At 45.5% G+C, this 20,257-nt stretch overlaps 1 protein-coding gene across 1 annotated transcript in view; it reads right to left on the reverse strand.

Annotated features, from left to right (window-relative positions):
- The window catches only part of rspo4 (R-spondin 4), a gene marked incomplete at its 5' end in the record, with an annotated part of 54,951 nt that overhangs the window by 1,083 nt on the left and 33,611 nt on the right, over positions 1–20,257 (reverse strand). The gene's annotated exons all lie outside the window — the stretch shown is intronic.

A 20,257-nucleotide genomic window follows, 5' to 3' on the forward strand; every position in this document is an offset into this window, starting at 1 on the left:
CTCAGCTGCACCAGGAAGAACCAGGTTGTGCAGTGACTTTGAGGTTCTCTGACAGAACGTATTAGAAAACGTCCCGGTGGACGTTGAGCGTGGCGGAACAGGAACCCGCTGTCAGGTTCTGACGTGAACAGCCTGGAGGGATGTGTGGTGATACCGAGTCAAACCAACGTCCATATCAGCAGTTCTGATGTTGTGATCCGGTATATAAAGCTTGTCAGAGGCTATGAAGACCAGAACGTTGTGGGATCGCTGCCACCTGGTGGACGACAGGAGGAGCGACGCCATCAACGTAACAGGCTGGTTGATTTGAATTAATGAACCCATTTTCACCTGAAAAGTCCAACATCATTGCGTTCAAAGTGTGTTTCACCAGATCAGCTGTTTTCAGTCTAAAAGTCACTCAGTGAGCTCGACTGAGAACAGTCTGCTTCTGTACCTGTACCTTTAAATGTTAATGAGCTGTGTCTGACCACGCCCACTCCACACCACAAGAGACAGAAAGTGAGTGAGTGAAAGTTTTCTGTCATTTTATTTCAGTTTCTTTCACTTTTCTCTCAGGACCATGAGACCCAGCAGGTTGAAGTTCCTCTTGCAGTTTGCATGTTCTCCTCCTACGGTTCCTCCTACAGACGCTTCAGGTTCACTGGAGACTTTAAATCTCCTGCGGGAGGAAAAGTGAGTCTGTGGAAGATCCACTTCCTCCTGAGAAACTCAACATCCTGTTTCCTCCAGCCGCTCTGACCTGGAGGAAAACTTTCATCCGTTCATCTTTCACCTCCTCATGATGCCAGAAAGCTGCGCTGAAGTTCTGGATCGAGTCTTTCAGGAGCAGATTTTCACTCCGGCTTCACTTCACTTTTCTCCACTTCTTTCTTTTTGTTTCACCACAATATTTTTCTTTAACTTTTCACAACAAAAGTACAGCTTCTCAGATGTATTTTGTTGCTCAACTGTTTCCCGTTTCCATTTAACATTTCCTTTATATCTGTACTTGTTTCTTAAGTGACGTTTAAATCTGTGTTGTGTTTTATTGTTTGTGGCCTTGTTAAAGAAACATTTCTGTCACCACTTGGGGCAAACAAAGTTTATCTTATCTTATGTTATTGAAAGTGAGTTTCTCTACATAAAAAAACAAACAAACAAAACAAAAAACAGCACAATAAAATAAGAACCAAACACTCAAAAGAAATCCCCACCTCATCCAAACACAATCTGCCCAAATTAAAAATAGACATTTCAACAACAACAATAACAAAAACCAGGATTCTAAGTATTATTAAGTTAATAACTAAGATGGAGGCAAAAAAAGAATAAAACAATGAAGTTTTCTTATTTATTTATTCCAAATTTCTCCAGATCGTTAATCACTTTAATGAATGGCCTCCAGATACTTTCACAGACTTCTAGTTTAGACTTTAATAAGTATAATAAGTATATAAATACCTTGTGATTTCAGGAGCAGATTGAAACAAATTTTTAGTTCGGCTGCTGTTTCATCATCGTTTCTTTGCCGTCACACCTCGACGTCCACTAGGAACAGCCAGGAACAGTAGTTATGGGGTAGTTCAGGTAGTTCAGGTGAAGTTCAGCTGTAGTTCAGGGGTATGTCAGGAGTATTTCAGGAGTAGTTAGGGTGTAGTTCAGGAGTACTTCAGGTGTAGTTGAGGAGTATATCAGGTGTAGTTCAGGAGTACTTCAGGTGTAGTTCAGGAGTACTTCAGGTGTAGTTGAGGAGTATATCAGGTGTAGTTCAGGAGTACTTCAGGTGTAGTTCAGGAGTATATCAGGTGTAGTTCAGGAGTACTTCAGGTGTAGTTGAGGAGTATTTCATGTAATCACAGTGAATCTTGTTCCTGTGCCGGTCGGACTCAGGCTTTCAGTAGAATCTTCCCTCTGATGCGTTGCAGTTTTGATGGCAGAACTTTTGGCCACGAAGGAGCAAAGAAAGTTCTGAAAAGTTTTTCAGCTCCTCCACCGTGTCGTTTTCACACACATCAACTCTTCAAGCCTCCAGGACTTGAACTCCCGTCTTATTTGATTGTGATACTCTTCAATCTGTCGTCACTTATCAGGTTCAAACTTCTAACAAAGCGTCTCGCTGTTTCAAAGAGGCTTCAGCCTTCCTACAAAATGTGGTTTTGATGTTCGGCAGCGAAGAGGAGAGCGGCGGTATTTTGGCCTTGGCTCTGAAGGCCAATCATTTCTCAGTAATTGACTCCCCTGATGTTGATTTAGAGGTTGGTTGGACATCAGAGAGTAAAAACAAAGAAAGAAAGAAGAAACAAGCTTCCAGTTAGAACAAATCCAGAACTCGTCTTTCTCTCCATCTTGTCGAGGACGCATGAAATTTAACTGGATTAAAGAAGGAATAGTTCTATTTGGTTCCTTTATGTGATGGGACTAAAAGCAGATTCATCCTCCATAAGAACAAGAAGAAAGTTAATGAGCTCATTGTCCTCGGCCAGCTCCTTCCTGTCCGGCGGCGCCAGCCGTCCAGACCGAGGTCTCTTCTTGAAGTTCTGCAGTGTGGTCGGCAAACTCTTGTGGGATTGGTCACATTTTTCACTTTACTTCTGCATCAAGTCTGAGACTTTTGTATTTACGCACTGCCGTGTGCCGCGCGCTCACATGTTCCAACTCACTAATGAGTATCAGTCATAGTATAATCACCTTTATCATGAAGCCTCACTACTGTGAGAGAGAGAGGGAGAGAGACAGAGAGACAGAGAGAGAGAGGGAGCTCAGAGGGAGCTCAGAGCTTTGACAGCTAATAAAAACAAAACCGACTGTTTGAGCAGAAGCTTCTCCTCTTTCATTTAATCGTGTTTTGAAGCCGAAACGATATTCGCCCTCAGAGGAGATAACGTTTGCTTGAGGGCCTTTTTTAGGTAAAAATCTTAGTTTGAAAGGCAAATTGCAGACTTCATCTTGGATTTAGGGAAGGCGTATCAGCATGTGATTTTATAGGTCTTGATGAGACGAACAATTGAGTTTTGGTTGATCTCCCTATGACAATACTATCTTTGGTGAGCTTTCGAGCGTGTTTAGGGGTCAAATTTGGGTCTAATGATGCAGCGGAATAAGAAACAATAAGAAGAAACATTACAAACACAATAGGGTCCAGGCCTTTTGAGCTCGGTCCCTTTTTTAAATTTCTAGTATTTTAACTACTTCAACTTGTTTAGCATTACAGTTTAGCTTTCTTCAGCACCGGCTTTGTATTTTCTTAAGGAAATACAACATTTTTTGTGTCTTTTGTCATTTCTTTTTGTTTACTTTCTGCCCAGTGAATCCACAAACGACGATGATGATGGAACCAATGACTCCTGCGTACTTCATCCGACAGGCGCCTGTGTACCACGGCCCACAGGGTCCCGTGTTCCACGGCCCACAGGGTTCCGTGTTCCACAGCCCACAGGGTTCTGTGCACTACCGCCGACAGGTTCCTGTGTTCCACTTTACAACATCCCACAGGTCAGTGCCTTCAATTCTTTGAATTTGAAGTATTAGATTTGATTAACTGGAAATAACACTTTAAAACTGCTATATTACGTCGGGTTCCAATCCAACCTGTCGCTATTTCCCAATCCATGAAGCCTCGTCTGCTTCATGTTGCTGAAATGACTCTACAAGTGGTACTGACGGGTTGGCTGCTCTGCTCGCTGGCTGCAAACTGTGGACTGGATTTCTTGAAGGGAGGCGGGTCTCAATGAGACAAGGAGTAATGAGTCTGGAAATCCATTCCACAGTTTGCAGCCAGCGAGCAGGCTAGGGAAGTAGCACTGTGCTAGCCAACTTTTCATAACAACATGTTGCTGGTTGGACGGATTTTACGCCAACTCCCTGAAAATAGTCCCAATGGTTGGAGCTGCGTTAGAGCTGGAAACATTGTGTTGCTGCTGCCTTGCTAAAGAGTTTCCCCAGGGATTAATAAAGTCATTCTGAGGTTCTAAAGGTAGAACTAGTTTATTATGAGATGATGACGTCACGCAGACCCCCTCATTGTCCACATGGAACAAAAATACTTTGTACTGCTTCCTTTTCTGTCCTGATACTAACCTCAAGTTGTCTTTTGAGAGAATACACGTACACATTAGTACATTTCATACTTTACTGTAGAGAGGAGTTTATTACAGCCTCATATAAAGTCAACAGTAATAATAATACTATTAAAGCAAACAGAGTATCAGTATCAAGCTTTAACATTTACAACATTTTCTTGAGCTTTTCTATTTCTTTTCTTTAATTTTCTTCCACATTGATCCTCTATCCTCTGCCTGTTTCCTCCTGTCTTCTCCTCCATTGCTGTTCTCTCTATCTGACAACGCCTCTTTGGACTCCTTGTTTCTGCTTAATCCTGCATTTTGGACTTGTTTATTTGTTTGTGTGCTTGCTTGCCTCCATCTCAATGCCTCACTTTCAGTTTTTTCTGTGTTGATTGTTTTAATGGCCACATCCTCATTATCCTCACATTTTCTACCTCAAATTGCAGGAACAGCTGAGCATGAGCCCGATTCCAGAGCAGCAGCTGCAGCCTCAGTATGAGGCACTTCAGGAGCTGGAGGGGTCTCAGAAATCAGAAGAGCTTCAGAATCCTGAGAGGCATCAGGAGCTGGAAGAGCCTCAGCAGCTTGAGGAGTATCAAGAGCTGGATGAGCCGAAGCTCAGCAGAGGGACACGGAGGAGCCGGAGGGGACAGAGGAGCCTCAGAAGCCGGAGGTCCTCGTGGAAACTCAGCAGCTTGAGGAGCCCAAGCCCAGCCGGAGGGGACGGAGAAGGAAGAGTAGGAGGAATCCCAGCTGCCTGAGTAGCTGGGACTGCTGGGAATGACCTCCAATAACATCAAGAGACAGACAGGTGAAGCCCACAGTCGGAATCCTCTTTAAGATTTATTATCCAGAATGACATCGGCACAACCAAAGTGTCTCAGGAAGCCTGCATACGGGCAGACTTCCTAGCTAGAAATACTTGGTAGTAACTGTAACAAGACATACGACCAAACTAAGTAACATACTCAGACACACAATAGTTGAATCTAGAGACACTTTTAGGCTCAAATTCAGGACCAAAGCTGGATTTGGGGAAAGACATTTTGAATACCTGCAATGTTGTTGGACCTCTGTCACCCTGTGTGACATTGATGAAGAGCTGTTCAATATGTGGCCTTTAAAACGTCAATTTCTCATTGTGTGCTTATGTGTTCCAGGAACCTTCTCAGACCTTGGAGTGCGAAAGAGCAGAGCTGCAGGGAGTCTCAGAAGATCCAGCTGCACCCGCCAACCCACATAAGATAAAGGGGATGGGCCAGACCAGAGCTCGCAGTCCAGAGAGGTGGCAACTGGACTCGTAGGGGTGTGAGCAGTCATAATTAGGGACCGAGGACAAAAGACCAGGACTCTATTGTATTTCGTTCTTTCTTATTATTATTAGGGACCGAGCACGAGCACCGAGCTTCGTTCAGCTCGTTCTGGCCGAAGAAATTTGGTTCTGCTCTTCCGACCATCCGGGCCGAAGTCGGTGCTGCACTGCTGAAACTTCAGCACTGTTCTGCTCATGCGTGTTCCAGCTCGCTCATAACTATCACTCATATTTTAATCATGTTTATAAAGTAGCCCCGCAGCTCGTTAGCATGTCGGGGGCGGAGTTACGTGATGCACCTGAACGCATCACTGAGCTCCTGCTGTTAAAACCAGACCAACATGGCGGCTCAGACACAAACTTTCTCTTTTAATACTGAAACAGTTCAGAGAAATGATTCTGGAAACATTGGAAGCAAGAAATAAGCTGCAGTTGAAAAGTTAAAACTGCTTCACAGATGTGTGCCTTCTGTGATGGGGCGTGGCCTGCTGTGAGTGGGCGTGGCCTGTGAGTTCAACAGCTTCTTCACAGAGTACGAACTCTCGAATAATCAGAACATGGGAGTGGAGAGGATGGAACGTCCTGCTGTGAATCCAGACCTCAGCCCAGTTCAACACTTGAGCTTGACGAGCTGTAGGTGCCACCAGCAGGAGGAGGAGGTAAACAACAGGAGGAGGTAAACAACAGGAGGAGGAGGTGACCAGCATGAGGAGGAGGTCACCAGCATGAGGAGGAGGTGACCAGCAGGAGGAGGAGGTAAACAACAGTAGGAAGAGGTAAACAACAGGAGGAGGAGGTGAACAATAGGAGGAGGAGGTAAACAATAGGAGGAGGAGGTAAACAACAGGAGGAGGAGGTGAACAATAGGAGGAGGAGGTGACCAGCATGAGGAGGAGGTAAACAACAGGAGGAGGAGGTGAACAACAGGAGGAGGAGGTGACCAGGATGAGGAGGAGGGCACCAGCAGGATCAGTCATCCAATCATCCAATCATCCAGTCATCCAGTCATCCAGTCATCCAATCATCCAGTCATCCAGTCATCCAATCATCCAATCATGCGATCATCCAATCATCCAATCATCCAGTCATCCGGTCATCCAATCATCCAGTCATCCAGTCCTCCAGTCATCCAATCATCCAATCATCCAATCATCCAGTCATCCGGTCATCCAATCATCCAGTCATCCAATCATCCAATCATCCAGTCATCCGGTCATCCAATCATCCAATCATCCAGTCATCCGGTCATCCAATCATCCAGTCATCCGGTCATCCGGTCATCCAATCATCCAGTCATCCAATCATCCAGTCATCCAATCATCCAATCATCCAGTCATCCGGTCATCCAATCATCCAATCATCCAATCACCCAGTCATCCAATCATCCAGTCATCCAGTCATCCGGTCATCCAATCATCCAGTCATCCAATCATCCAGTCATCCAATCATCTTGTCATCCAGTCATCCAATCACCCAGTCATCCAATCATCCAATCATCCAGTCATCCGGTCATCCAATCATCTAATCATCCAATCACCTAATCAATCATCCAATCATCCAATCATCCAATCATCCAGTCATCCAGTCATCCAATCATCCAGTCATCCAATCATCCAGTCATCCAATCATCCAGTCATCCAATAATCCAGTCATCCAATCATCCGGTCATCCAATCATCCTATCATCAATCCACCCAGAAAGTCTTAACAAGAGGAAGCCCTACCAGGAGAACATTGCAGTGGATCAATGTTTGTTAACTGCTACTGACACGTTTAGCTGAGTTACTCATTACATGAAAAGACGATCGATCCCAACAAGTGATACATTGTTGTAAAGGTGAGTAACCAGGCTTTCCAACCATGTGAAATACTTCACCAGTTTGACTAATCAGGCTTTCCAACCATGTGAAATACTTCACCAGTTTGACTAATCAGGCTTTCCAACCATGTGAAATACTTCACCAGTTTGACTAATCAGGCTTTCCAACTATGTGAAATACTTCACCAGTTTGACTAATCAGGCTTTCCAACTATGTGAAATACTTCACCAGTTTAGAAGGAAAACCCAGACAGACTTAAAGACCTAACTGACTGACAAAAAACACATCTTGAATAGCTGGAGAGAGAGATCTGGCTGGAACACACACACACACACACACACACACACACACACACACACACACACACACACACACACACACACACACACACACACACACACACACACACACACACACACACACACACACACACACACACACACACACACACACAGGTGAGTATTTTATTTGAATTCCATGAATGTTGAAGCATCCCAGATATTTCAGAAAACAGACTCAGACTCTGTTTCACCTGTGATCAGGTAAACACACACACACACACACACACACACACACACACACACACACACACACACACACACACACACACACACACACACACACACTGAACACACACACTTGCCAGAGGACACACTCTGCAGCTCTCTTGACTTTTGTGAAATTGACTTTTCTACTTTATCATTTGAATCTGGCCTCATGGCTTTACTTCCTCTGGACCTTCTAGTAAAAGGATGGATGGATGGATGGATGGATGGATGGATGGATGGATGGATGGATGGATGGATGGATGGATGGAGAGAAAATAGTAAAACAAAGTGAAACTGGGTGGAGGTTGTGACGTGACGTCGATGCAGCAGTCACACGTTCAGCCACCAGGACGAAGTGATGCTGGATCAGAAGACCTTCCAGAGAAACCCCAGGAGGATTCCGTCATTACCGCCGGCCAAGCGCCAGCTGCTACGTAATGAGCAGCGGCGACCTTTTCCTAGCGAGGCCTGGTGGGCGGAGTCACACCTGGAGCGTCTCTGTTCCTCATCATCTGATAAAAGTTGTTCTGACGCTGCAGCAGAACCAATCCAGATCAATGGAAAACCTCCAGAAACACACTTTGTGGAGGAAGAAAGAAATGTCATTGCTCGCCTTCCTCACCAGGGATTTTTTTTTCTTGAACTGCATCAAAGTGAAAGTGAGAGAGAAAAGCAGGGCGAGCGACGTGGTTGTTCTGTAATCGGTTCCTGTGGTCCAGTGTTCTGCTGCCCTGAGGCCCCGTCTGCTCCCACATCTCCAAACTTTAACTCCTTACATGTGATGCTTCGGCTCCGTCTGCATCCAGTTACACTGTGAGCCCGACTCAGAGCCAGTTGGAGCTCCGGCACAGGCCCAACGACCCTATGTAGTTTTCATGTGTGTCCACTAGTGGGTTAGTTTCAGTAATGAAGCCACACACACCCACACACATGCAGTAGATAAGAATAAACTATAAGCATGAACAATGGGAGAACATTATTGTGGACAGACCACCAAGTTGCCACAACAACTTGTTGCTCGCCAGGAGCTTTTCTGAAAGTTGCGTCTCCCATGGGGACAGTTTCGGAGAATTTTCAAAAACTTGTGTTTTCTCCCGTTTCAAACATCATGACCCATCTCTATAAGTCTCTGAACGTTCACCTCCTCCTCCTGTTCACTTCCTCCTCCTGTTCTCCTCCTCCTCCTGTTCTCCTCCTCCTCCTGTCCTCCTCCTCCTCCTGTTCTCCTCCTCCTCCTGTCCTCCTCCTCCTCCTGTTCTCCTCCTCCTCCTGGTCTGGTCGTTCCAGAAACCTTCAGCATTCTAAGTTTCTAGCTCCTCCGTGATTTTCCTCATTTGAATTTTGGATCATAGGAGCTGCATTCAGAATCTGCTGTGTCTGTGTGAGCTAGACTGGCTCCGCCCACACATGCCCATCTTGGGAAGAGGAGGAAGTACTTCCTCTCGTGGTGCCATGTGCCAGAGCAGAGCTGCCTAATTGTGGGAGGAGTCAAAGCGAGGGCCTACCTTGATTGGGATTGGCTGAACCCCCGATGACACTATATAGGGTTTGATTTCTGATTGGCTGGTTGGAGCAACACACTTTTTAAACCTGAAACAAGCCAGGGACAGAGAGGACAGACTGTCTTCACTTCTGGGACGTCAGTCCAGGTATGGGGACGGTTAGTACTGCTGGAGAACTTTTAGAAAGTGGATTTTCCATAATATGAGCCTTTAACTCCAGGTTTTCTTTCATGGACTCATTTTCACGACCGAATCCTTCAGGTGATTCTTGGCATAAAGTGAACTGTGTTCACCCTCTGTTCACCCTCTGTTCACCCTCTGTTCACCCTCTGTTCACCCCTTGTTCACCCCCTGTTCACCCTCTGTTTCCCCTCTCTTCACCGTCTCTTTACCCTCTGTTCACCTTCTGTTCACCCCTTGTTCACCTTCTGTTCACCTTCTGTTCACCCTCTGTTCACCCTCTGTTCACCCTCTGTTCACCCTCTCATTCAGTCACAAGCAGCGGTGTGACGTTAACGTGGCAGCAGCCATCAGCAGATTGAGATGTGATGTTAATGTCATTGAAATGTTAAAACAACATAAAAATACCCAGTGAACTTCATGAAGCCAAAACATGGAATTTCCAGAGTTTTGGAATCATCATCTCCACATGTAAGCTGTCGTCTATACATCCTCCTCTTTTTGCTGATATTTACTTTATCATCATTCAACAGGCCTTTATTGCGTCACTACATTTAAGATGTGAGATACGAATCCTTCACCAACGTCTGTCTTGCCTCCTCCTGATGAATCCTGATGTATTGAAGGAGTAAACGCCACGTCACAGTGGTGATGCCCCGGGCTGCGTTGCGTTTGTGTCCTTACACATAAATTAAAGTCTGGAGTTGTTCCAAACCAGGAAATGAGCTCATAGACACATAAAACTATAATCTGGATAATATCAGTGGGCCGTCCCCCATCGGATCACACCTGGTCCCGATTCACTGCTGATGGACTCCGTCCAGGAAGTGCTGCTTGTTTACGTCACTGACGGGAAAGACGCTCCTCTAGTAGAGGAGCTGGAGTAATCTGGATACAATCTGTTGACGGTAATCCACACATCTCACCAGGATTCGTCTTCTTTGAAAGCGTTGCTGCTCAAATATCAAGCTGATGATTCTGAAGCTTGTCTGAGGAAAAGGGTCTAAAAATCTTTAAATGTTTCTGACAGAATTCAAGAGGAAATATTTAGCTGCCTGCATATTATAGAGCATTTCCCCCCTGTAAAATCCAGATTATAGAGCATCTTCCTCCTCTAACATCCAGAGTAAAGAGCATCTTTTTCCTCTAACATCAGATTATAGGGCATCGTCCTACTCTAACATCCAGATTATAGAGCATTTCTCTTCATGTTAGCAGTGACTCATAAAAAAGCAGGAAGAACATACAAACTCCACACAGAAAGATTGATAGTTTGCATCACTAATCAATAACTCGTCATTCAGAATGTTTTCATGGATTAGAAATCAACAAGGATTTGATTTGAACGTCGCTTCCAAACATCAGAAACACATTTCAGTAAAAACCAAAACACAAAAACGTCACGGCAGAACAAAAGCGTGCATGTGATTCGTCCTGGTGGAAGTACAGTACATGAAGTATTGCAGTACAGCTGCAGTCAGGGAGTACAGTACGTGGAGTACTGCAGTACAGCTGTCTGGATCAAAGCTTGTCATGCAGCGTCTTCACCACAATAAAAGCACCTGGGTATTATAGCTGTTCCACTACAACACTGAGGTAATAACAAAGAGGACGTCCAGCTGCAGAGCTTTTAGTGTGTCGTCTGGAAGCAGGACAGATGTGTGCAGCTGGACTTTGACCATTGAAAACCAGCGGCTCATCACATGGTCGTCATTAGAGTGGAAACTCGTTAAATTGTATTTATGATGGCGATAATCTCTTATAGTCAGACTAATTAACCTAATTATTATGAAGAAAGTCGAGCAGGAGCGCAGAAGAAATCAGGTAACGGTAACGAGGAGGTGTTTTGAGTGTGTTTTGAGCTGGCACAAATATCAGAACACTGTAAAAGAGGCTAAAAGGGAGCACTTGTCAAAACTAATCCTGGAAAACTGCCACGACTCACGCCTGCTTTTTAGAACCATTGTTTCTGTTTTAGATGCCCCACAGTCTGTGTTCCCAGAATCCTCCACTGACATGTGTGAAAACTTCCTGCAATTCTTCATTGACAAGGTTCTTGTCACCCGGGCCCTGGTTCCAGCTCCTGGCTCTGATCCTTCTAACTCGGCTCCTTGTCCGGTTACACTTGACGAGTTCGAGCCAGTGACTTTGCAACTTTTAGGGGATGTGGTTGCACATTTGAAGCCCTCAGGTTCCCCCCAGGATGCTATCCCTCCTCATCTTTTTAAAGAAACCTTCCACAGCACAGGGCAGCTCATCCTCACTATTATTAACTGCAGCCTTTCATCTGGTGTTCCTGTGCTTTTTAAACATGCAGTGGTGCAGCCCCTTCTTAAGAAACCAGGCCTTGACCAGGCTGTCTTGGCTAATTTTAGGCCGTTCTCCAAGCTGCCTTTAATCTCAAAGATTTTGGAGAAGGTTGTCCAGGCACAGCTCAAGGACTACTTAGAGGAGCACAACATTTTAGAAGTTTTTCAGTCTGGTTCTAAACCCCTTCACAGCACAGAGTCAGCATTGCTCAGGGTTTTTAATGACATCCTCCAGGCAAATGATGGTGGTGATCATATGGTTCTGGTTCTGCTGGACCTGACTGCTGCATTCGACACCGTGGACCACAGCATCTTGATGTCCCGGCTGCAGCACCTGGTGGGCATCCGTGGTACTGCTCTGCCTGGTTTAAATCCTATCTGGCCGACAGAACCATGTGTGTTAGCCTTGCTGGCTCTGAATCCTCCTCTGCTCCTCTCACATATGGGGTTCCACAAGGCTCAATTCTAGGGCCCCTGCTTTTTTCCCTGTACCTTCTCCCACTGGGTTCTGTCCTCAAGAGACACGGCATCTCTTTTCACTGTTATGCGGACGACAGCCAGATTTATGTCCCACTTAATAAGAAAGATGTCTCCTCACTGTCTCCTCTCCTGTCAGGCCTTGAGGACATTATAGCCTGGATGGCTTTTAACTTTTTAAGTTTTAATGAAAACAAAACTGAGGTGATGGTGTTCGGGCCCAGTGGCTCCTGTGAACCCCCTCTTTTTGACCTGGGTCCCCTGGCTCCATATGTGAAGCCAGTGGTTTTGAACCTAGGTTTTAGAATGGACAGTAATTTTAAATTGGACTCTCAGATTAGGGCAGTGATAAAGTCCAGCTTCTTCCATCTCAGAAGGCAAAGGTAAAGACCATTCTGGCACAGCAGCACTTTGAAACAGTAATCCATGCTTTTATTCCAGCCGGGAGTAATCCAACGTCTGTCTGGATTACTGTAACGCAGTACTTTATGTTGGAGTCAGCCAGTCGTCCCTCGCTCGTCTCCAGTTTGTCCAGAACGCTGCAGCCCGCCTTCCACCTGGAGCAGGTAAGACGGAGCTCAGAACCCCGTTCTGGCGTCTCTCCACTGGCTGCCTGTGCAGTTTAGAATTCGTTTTAAGATTCTTTTATTTGTTTTTAAATCTCTGAATGGTCTTGCCCCGCCCTCCCTCTCTGAGCTGCTCCACCCCTACACCCCTGCTCGGTGCCTCCGGTCAGCTGATCAGCTTCTTCTGGAGGTACCGAGGTCCAAACCAAAGCTCAGAGGGGAAAGGGCCTTTTCTTTGGCAGCCCCTCTGTTGTGGAATGAGCTCCACTGCCCGTCAGACAATGATTTGTCCCTGTCATAAAATGATTGGATTTAATTTTGAGAGCGACTGGGTCAAAGGTCACGGTCGAGGTCACAGAAACGCGGTCAGTTTAAACTTGATTGGCGTCAAACCAAAGCCAAAGTGTTCCGTTTTCAATTCTCCATCCTGACCGCCTCATGACGAAAAAAACCTCCCTGACCTTTGACCCCCAGCCGCTAACCAGGGTCATTTTGTATATATATATACATATATATATATATATATATATATATATATATATATATATATATATATATTAATTAGGGATGTCCCGATCAGATCGGTAGATATCGGATCAGGGCCGATATTAGTGATTTGTGAGTGATCGGGGATCGGCCGATCACCCCGCTGATCTAAAAAAAAAAAACACGGTCCGCAACGTCCCCTAATAACCAGAACAATCAGGGACTAGATCGGGAGGAGCTGCAGAAGCTAGAAGCAGGCGGAGCGGGGCCATAGACCTATAAAACTAGAGTTATATATAGTGGTTTATGTGTTTATGTGCAGAAACTACTTCTAAATTTCTATATGGTCTGTCTTCTTCTGCTTTTCTATTGTGTTTGGTGAGTCACAGCGCCCCTAAAGGCCTGGCATGTGTACTACATGCCCTGATGCCTCGTGTTGAGCCGTGTTCATAGTGAGGTGAGGACGGAGGTTTGGGAGAAGACCAGGGAGGACAAAGATCGTTTTTTTGTCGTGTGGATGTTCCTCAGTTTACAACAACAACTAAAGAGAAAGAGAAGAATTCTGATTCAATAAGTGAGTTTTACAATAATTTCTAGGTAAACAAAGTTTCTGCCAACAGTGCTTTTAGCTTCAGACATCTTAGTCGCTCCAAAAATACACTATTTGAGTATATTTGCAATAGTAATGTGAGTATCGGATCGGGAAAGTATCGGTATCGGCCGATACTCCATTCTGAAAAATCGGATCCGTATTGGGGGCAAAAAAGTGTGATTGGGACATCCCTAATATATATATATATATATATATATATATATATATATACACAAAAAGGAACTTGTAGTATATACTAAGGGAGCCTTTGTTTGGTCACTGTCCTTAATGGGAAAAGTTTACTCTCATGTTGACATGAAATCAACCCAGTTTTTGTAGGAATTTTTAAATCTTTCAGATTGTAGTCAGCGTATCCTTCCCATGTTGATAGTATTCATGGGGAGATTTTCCAACCAATCATCGCTTCACTGCGAGAGCTCCTGTTATTAATATGAGGATCCTCATGTTTCATCCATCGTCTGCGTTCAATACGACTGTCCTGCAAACCCTGAAGAGTCGTTCTTGTTGTTCAACCAGATTGTTTGAGAAACTGGGTTCAGTTTCCACATCGCTAACGCCACTAAAACCAGCCTGTTGAAAGGATGTGACTTATTAGTTTTATATACTATTATAGCATCTTGATGAAGCCTTTCAACAGAAGAACATTTATTCAGGACTGAGTCTCAAGCAGCAAATCAAATGTCATTTAATCAGTCACTGTATAAACTGCAGTGATTCCCATCATGCACTGGTGTTTCTTTATTTATTATGACCTCATGAAGGTCGAGCTCCATTGTTCAAATGGTTCTTCATGTTCTTCCTGTAGCTGAGTGTTACTATAGGAGGTCATCTGGTTTCCTCTCGCAGTATTAAAACTTCTTGAAAGTTGTGTTCTGCTGAGTCTGCATGTTGTCCTGCTGGGGTTTCCTTTTTGACAAACATTTCAGAATAATAATCCAGGATTCTCAACATACTGAAATGAGTCACAAGCTTTTTCATAATTTAATCAACAGTGTTAAACTAGATGCAGTAACTCCCAGCAGGCCTGGTGTGTGTGTGTGTGTGTGTGTGTGTGTGTGTGTGTGTGTGTGTGTGTGTGTGTGTGTGTGTGTGTGTGTGTGTGTGTGTGTGTGTGTGTGTGTGTGCGTGTGTGTGCGTGCGAGAGTGTGTGTGTGTGTTTGTGTGTGTGTGTGCGTGTGTTTGTGCGTGTGTGTGTGTGTGTATGTGTGTGTGTATGTGTGTGTGTGTGCGTGCGTGTGTGTGTTTATGTGTGTGTGTGCGTGTGTTTGTGCGTGTGTGAGAGTGTGTGTGTGTGTGTGTGTGTTTGTTGGAACGAGAAGCCATCAGCTGGACATGGGCCTGATGGTAAGAGTGGAGTTAAAGTGTGTGTGAATGATAAAGTGTGTGTGGCAGCAGAGTTCCGCCTCACTGACACTGTGGTGGAGGTTTGGAGCAGATTATCTGGAGGGTTTGTGACTCTGGCAGGAGAAGAGTCAGAGTGTGTGTGTTAAAGAGTGTCTGTATTGAGGAGTGTGTGTGTTAAAGAGTGTCTGTATTGAGGAGTGTGTGTGTTGAAGAGTGTGTGAGTTGAAGAGTGTGTGAGTTGAGGAGTGTGTGTGTTGAGGAGTGTGTGTGTTAAAGAGTGTGTGAGTTGAGGAGTGTGTGTGTTGAGGAGTGTGTGTGTTGAGGAGTGTGTGTGTTGAGGAGTGTGTGTGTTAAAGAGTGTGTGTGTTGAGGAGTGTGTGTGTTGAGGAGTGTGTGTGTTAAAGAGTGTGTGAGTTGAGGAGTGTGTGTTGAAGAGTATGTGAGTTGAGGAGTGTGTGTGTTGAGGAGTGTGTGTGTTAAAGAGTGTGTGTGTTGAGTGAGGAGTGTGTGAGTTGAGGAGTGTGTGTGTTGAAGAGTGTGTGAGTTGAGGAGTGTGTGTGTTGAGGAGTGTGTGTGTGTTAAGGAGTGTGTGTGTTGAAGAGTGTGTGTGTTGAGGAGTGTGTGTGTTGAGGAGTGTGTGTGTTGAAGAGTGTGTGTGTTGAAGAGTGTGTGAGTTGAGGAGTGTGTGTTGAGTGTGTGTGTTGAAGAGTGTTTGAGTGGAAGAGTGTGTGTGTTGAGGAGTGTGTGTGTTGAAGAGTGTGTGTGTTAAAGAGTGTGTGTGTTGAGGAGTGTGTGTGTTGAAGAGTGTGTGTGTTGAGGAGAGTGTGTGTTGAAGAGTGTGTGTGTTGAGGAGAGTGTGTGTTGAAGAGTGTGTGTGTTGAAGAGTGTTTGAGTTGAAGAGTGTGTGTGTTGAGGAGAGTGTGTGTTGAAGAGTGTGTGTGTTAAGGAGTGTGTGTGTTGAGGAGAGTGTGTGTTGAAGAGTGTGTGTGTTAAGGAGTGTGTGGGTTGAGGAGTGTGTGTGTTGAAGAGTGTGTGTGTTGAGGAGTGTGTGTGTTGAAGAGTGTGTGTGTTGAAGAGTGTTTGAGTTGAAGAGTGTGTGTGTTGAAGAGTGTGTGTGTTAAAGAGTGTGTGTGTTGAGGAGTGTGTGTGTTGAGGAGTGTGTGTGTTGAAGAGTGTGTGTGTTGAGGAGTGTGTGTGTTGAGGAGTGTGTGTGTTAAGGAGTGTGTGTGTTGAGGAGTGTGTGTGTTGAAGAGTGTGTGTGTTGAGGAGAGTGTGTGTTGAAGAGTGTGTGTGTTAAGGAGTGTGTGTGTTAAGGAGTGTGTGTGTTGAGGAGTGTGTGTGTTGAAGAGTGTGTGTGTTGAAGAGTGTTTGAGTTGAAGAGTGTGTGTGTTGAGGAGTGTGTGTGTTGAAGAGTGTGTGTGTTAAAGAGTGTGTGTGTTGAAGAGTGTTTGAGTTGAAGAGTGTGTGTGTTGAGGAGTGTGTGTGTTGAAGAGTGTGTGTGTTAAAAAGTGTGTGTGTTGAGGAGTGTGTGTGTTGAGGAGTGTGTGTGTTGAAGAGTGTGTGTGTTGAGGAGTGTGTGTGTGTGTTGAGGAGTGTGTGTGTTAAAGAGTGTGTGTGTTGAAGAGTGTGTGTTGAAGAGGGTGTGTGTTGAGGAGTGTGTGTGTTGAGGAGTGTGTGTGTTGAGGAGTGTGTGTGTTGAAGAGTGTGTGTGTTGAGGAGTGTGTGTGTTGAAGAGTGTGTGTGTTGAGGAGTGTGTGTGTTGAGGAGTGTGTGTGTTGAAGAGTGTGTGTGTTGAGGAGTGTGTGTGTTGAAGAGTGTGTGTGTTGAGGAGTGTGTGTGTTGAGGAGTGTGTGTGTTGGCTGCAGGCTGGTGTTTCCATCCTGCTGAGTGGAGGAAGTAGTTGCGGTGTTACGGTGACACTGGCTCCTGTGTTGTTCTGTGGTTAATGTTTGTGGCTCTGAGTGGAACGTCTCCTCAGAGTGAACGTTCTGGAGCAGCTCCAGGATCAGAGTTAAAACTGTGTTGGGAACAAACACCAGCTGCAGGAAGCTCAATCAACTGGAAGGTCACGGCTGAAGCTCCGCTGTAAGATTGAACGAAAAACAGAGAGATTGATGGAGGACGAGATGTCCTTCCTCATCATCTGAGAACGATAAGATGACAAGAGCGATGGGATTAAGAGCGTGGATCTGTCTAATCTACAGCAAGAGAGGAATGTGGGCAGCTTTCATCCCACATGTCCCACATTAGGTCCTGGTCTGATCCTCGCCACAGGATCGCATTTCTGCCGCCGACGGACATGAGAGCTGACAACCATGATGATAATTACCTGGAATGACGGAGGAAGTGGAAAACACACGGACGCTAAACACGCTGCAGTTGGTGCCACTGACCTCTGCTGAGCGTCTCCTGCTCTTCTCTCTGCTGTTCACTTTACGGTCCAGTTCACACCACAACAGGGAAGAGTAACCTGGGAAACCATGTCGTGTTTTTACCTCTTGTTTACGTGACAACGGAGCTCGGAGCCACCGGAAACGCTCCTTTTTGAAAACGCTCGGCTCCGTCGCCATAGAAACGGAGAAAACGCAACTTTTGGAAAAAAAGGTCAGAGTACGTCTTTTTGGAAAAGGAGGGGAAATGTAATGTTTTGAAAATGATGCCGACTTCCACTGGAACAACACAAACACTGAAAATGATGCAATGAGCATGTCGGTCCACTAGTTGGCGATGTTGTTAGTTTAAGTGCTGAAAGCACGCATGTACGGACGTATGTAGGCACACACACACGCACACACACAGCCGAGAACAATGAGCTCTAAACGTGAACACTGGGAGAACGTTCTAGTGGACACACCACCAGGTTGGATTGTCATTACGGTGACTGTCAAAATAAAACTACCAAGTTGAATTGTTATTACGGTGACTGTCAAAATAAAACTACCAAGTTGAATTGTTATTATGGTGACTGTCAAAATAAAACTCCCAAGTTGAATTGTTATTATGGTGACTGTCAAAATAAAACTACCAAGTTGGATTGTCATTACTGTAACTGTCAAAATAAAACTACAAAGTCCAGGAGAATATAGAGTCATGACACCATGGAGGAAACTTTGTTCTGATCGTCTCTACTGAGCATGTGCAGAAGAACTCGTTACTACCAAAGTGGTGACTAGGACCAGGAGCAGCGTTTCATAAAGGTTGCTGGTTTCCACAGAGACAGAGTCTGAGCTCTTTCAAAAAGTTTCACCTTTCGTTTTCAAAAAGTTTCACCTTTCGTTTTCAAAAAGTTTCACCTTTCGTTTTCAAAAAGTTTCACCTTTCGTTTTCAAAAAGTTAAGGTCAGTGTCTCCGAGCACTGATGTCAGGTAAACGAACCGTGAAAACACTTCGACACTTTTCCATTTTCACTTAAAGACCCCGTTTACACCACAACACTTCACGTGACAAAACCTCATCCCTGAAGCTACGTTAACACTTCGTTCCCGGCAGCCGGACGTGAGACACGCAGGGGGACGGGATGGGCAAACGTAACAGGTCGTGATTGTCGTGGGCACCGTGCCAGATTTTTAAACTGTCAAAAACGTTGCCGCCGCGGCCACGGCGCGTATGAGGAACTCAGTAGCCCGTAGCAAAACGGGATGAACGTCACAAAACGTGGCAGCACGTAATTGGCCGTAATAGAACTTGGAGGCGGTCCGTCGTGGGACGGGAGGCTTACAGGAAGTGACATTTAGTGCACGTTCTGTGATGGTTGTTTCACGGTTGCTTCGAGTTTTATCACGTCACGCCACGCTTCGTCACGGTTCTCACGGCGTACTTACGGTGTATGGTAGCCATTTCATCACGTTCAGTCGCGGCTTATCCCGGCGTGTGGCGGTTTGTGGACCCGACGCATTGCGTTCTACTCCGGGCCGCCACGGGGCGCACGGTCTCCAACGAAGCCGGTCCCGGAGGGGGGTTTCATTGGAGTCTGAGCAATCAACGACAGAACACCTTCTACAAGCTCTCAGGAGGTATGTCTGCACCCAGCAAAAGTCTCAGGAGACAATGATAGCTTCACTTTTCGTGGCTCTTTGGGGCATAAATGTGCTTCAAAATGGCCCAGCGTTCACATTTCATCCGTAGAAAGCCTTGACAGAACGTGAAAAACGTGCCACGCCTTCCTCAGAATTCCCCAAAACCCCACGGTGCACTACGTTTCGGGCAAACGGGGAACATAGTGTAAACCTCATCCCTTAATTAAAGTGTTTCCAGTGCAGCAGCAGACACACTGACACCATGCAGTTAGTCTGCCGGGCCACAGGAGGGCGCTGTCGCTTGTTTTTGTGATAAAACCACACAGACATGTGCAGAGAACAATATGATAGAAACATGAAGAAAATGGAGAGAAGTGACGTTCTAGTGACTGATGAGGAATCAGATGCTCTCAGGGAGAGTCTCAACTATTAAACTACTGATGTGGACGATAAAACCAGAATACGACTGCCAGTGGAACCACTGTGGGTCGGCCATCTTTGTTTACTGGAGCATGAGCAGAAGGAACAGAAAAGGGGTTGTAGTATCAGCACTCCGTCGCCTCCGTCAGTCTCTGCCGGGGGGAATCACGACTGTGAAGACTCTTTCCACCTTGGGAGCCGAGATAAAAAACTTTGTGAGCATGTCGTGTAAACGGACCCCAAAGGTGAAGAAAGTTTTGCGGATACACTTGTATTTGTTGTCACGTAAACGAGGCCAAAGACAAAAGCCCAGTTGACCAAATGTTTTCATCTTTGACGGGTCAAATAGAAAAGGCCTCAATCTGGCAACCTGTTGTCTCACCGACCAAATGACCAGAGCAATACATCCAACAGAACCTTGTGTATTTATACCGGAACAAAGACGAGGTTCCAGATGTAAAAGTGGCGGCGGTTTCCAGACCACACATGGTCTGTTCACCTTCCTTCTCACTGCTGTTATCTTCAGCTTCAAATCCCAGACACATGAAGAGCATTACGGCCGAGACTCCATTACTCTTATCTCCACTCCTGATCGCAGCGGTTGGATGTCGTTGGATGG

Source organism: Lipophrys pholis (assembly GCF_963383615.2).
Source record: "Lipophrys pholis genome assembly, chromosome: 4".
Classification (NCBI taxonomy): domain Eukaryota; kingdom Metazoa; phylum Chordata; class Actinopteri; order Blenniiformes; family Blenniidae; genus Lipophrys; species Lipophrys pholis.